The following is a 2,291-nucleotide window of genomic DNA, read 5'->3' as shown; positions in this document are numbered from 1 at the left end:
TGCAGAACAATAATTGTATGATGAAAAGATTTCTGGCTACTCTTCAACCCATAGATAACAAACTGTTAACAAAAGACAACAAAATTGCTTTGTCTGCATTTTCTATGAAAACAAAAATTCTTGAAAGTAGTATTGACAAAATTTCTAATCCAACAACTGTACATACTTTCCCAGGGTAAAAATATATGTTTGTATCATAATTTTTCTGTATGTATTCTTTTTATGTGTAAGCCATTATCTAAGAAAGCTTCCCATATTTCATTATTAAAATTTATATATTAAAAATCTCATTTTTAATAAACATTATTGATTTTTTTTATTTAAATCATCAGAAGAAGAATTTCTTTTTTTTTCATTAAACTTTGTTATGTTAATGGGTCTCTAAATTCTGTGACATATTTTTGGTCATCTTGTTTCCATTAAAAAGTACTGATTTTAAAAACTAATAACTTAAAAACTGCCACTCACACAAAAGAAGTAAATGGTTCACAAAACATTCTCCTTTCCTTCTGAAGGTTTTATGATGCATTGTAATCAACCAGTCTTTTACTATAAAACTTAAATGGCCAACTGAGACAAACAGTTCTGAGAGTTCTTCCACCACCGATTAAGACTGGGGTGGCAGATGTGGGGAATAATGTTCATTTACCTTCTGAGTTTCTGGGCCGACTTGGTGACTTTGCCAGCTCCAGCTGCCTTCTTGTCCACGGCTTTGATGACACCCGCAGCAACTGTCTGTCTCATGTCACGAACAGCAAAACGGCCCAGAGGAGGGTAGTCAGAGAAGCTCTCAACACACCTGGGCTTGCCAGGAATCATATCAACGATCGGCGGCATCACCCGATTTCAAAAACTTAGGGCCATCTTCCAGCTTTTTCCCAGAACGACGACCAATCTCCTTCAGCTCAGCAAATCTGCAAGCAATGTGAGCGGTGTGCCCATCCAGCACTGATCTGGCCTGGGTGGTTCAGGATGATCACCTGAGCTGGAAGCCAGTTGCTTCCATTGGTGGGTCATTTTTGCTGTCACCAGCCACATTGCCACGGTGAACATCTTTGACAGACACGTTCTTGACGTTGAAGCTCATTGTCCCCAGGAAGAGTTTCACTCACAGCTTCATGGTGCATTTCAACAGACTTTACTTCAGTTATAAAATTGACTGGAGCAAAGGTGACCACCATGCCGGGCTTGAGAACATCAGTTTCCCCTTGGCCCACAGGGACAGTTCCAATGCCACCAATTTTGAAAACATCCTGGAGGGGCAGACACAGGGGCTTGTCAGTTGGACGAGTTGGTGGCGGGATGCAATCCCGAGCTTCAAGCAGTGTGGTTCCACTGGCATTGCCATCTTTACGGATGACCTTCCATCCCTTGAACCAAGGCACATTAGCACTTGGCTCCAGCATGTTGTCACCATTCCAACCAGAAATGGGCACAAATGCTACTGTGTCAGGGTTGCAGCCAATTTTCTTAATGTAGGTGCTGATTTCTTTAACAATTTCATCGTATCTTTTCTGGCTGTAGGGTGGCTCAGTGGAATCCATTTTGTTAACACCAGCAATCAGCTGTTTCACACCCAGTGTGTAGGCCAGAAGGGCATGCTCACGGGTCTGCCCATTCTTGGAGATGCCTGCTTCAAATTCACCAACACCAGCAGCAACAATCAGGACAGCATAGTCAGCCTGAGATGTGCCTGTAATCATGTTTTTGATGAAGTCTCTGTGCCCTGGGGCATCAATGATGGTCACATAATACTTGCTGGTCTCGAATTTCCACAGGGAGATGTCAATGGTGATACCGCAATCCCGTTCAGCTTTCAGTTTATCCAAGAACCAGGCATACTTGAAGGAGACCTTCCCCATCTGAGCAGCCACCTTCTCATATTTCTCGATGGTTCTTTTGTCGATGCCCCCACATTTGTACGTCAGATGGCCAGTAGTGGTAGACTTGATGGAATCTATGTGTCCAATGACGATTATATTGATGTGTGTCTTTTCCTTTCCCATCTTGGGTTTGAGTTACTGGTGGTTTTCACGACACCTGTGTTCTGGCCGAAAACTCGTTGCGAAAAAGCAGAAGAGGAATTTCTGATGTAAAACCCACTTACATATTAGAACTTTGAAGTGTATTGCCACATTTTGCCTCCAATGTGTAATACCGCATTATGTACACACCATGTTTGAGTCTCTCTGTGTCACTATTGGCATTGTGGGATCTGAAGGAATCCCACCCTTATTCCTTGCTTGAGTTTTGAGTCACCAAGAGAGCAAAAAGTAAGCAAGTAAATGGAG

At 42.4% G+C, this 2,291-nt stretch overlaps 1 pseudogene; it reads right to left on the bottom strand.

The window, feature by feature from the left end:
* Nucleotides 1–645: 645 nt before the first annotated feature.
* On the bottom strand, nucleotides 646–2,056 carry LOC102247680 (annotated as a pseudogene).
* Nucleotides 2,057–2,291: the final 235 nt, after the last annotated feature.

This window comes from Myotis brandtii, unplaced genomic scaffold, assembly GCF_000412655.1.
Source record: "Myotis brandtii unplaced genomic scaffold, ASM41265v1 scaffold496, whole genome shotgun sequence".
NCBI classification, from domain to species: Eukaryota; Metazoa; Chordata; class Mammalia; order Chiroptera; family Vespertilionidae; genus Myotis; species Myotis brandtii.
Note: the sequence above shows the minus strand (reverse complement) of the source record. Positions and strands in the feature narration are given on the sequence as shown.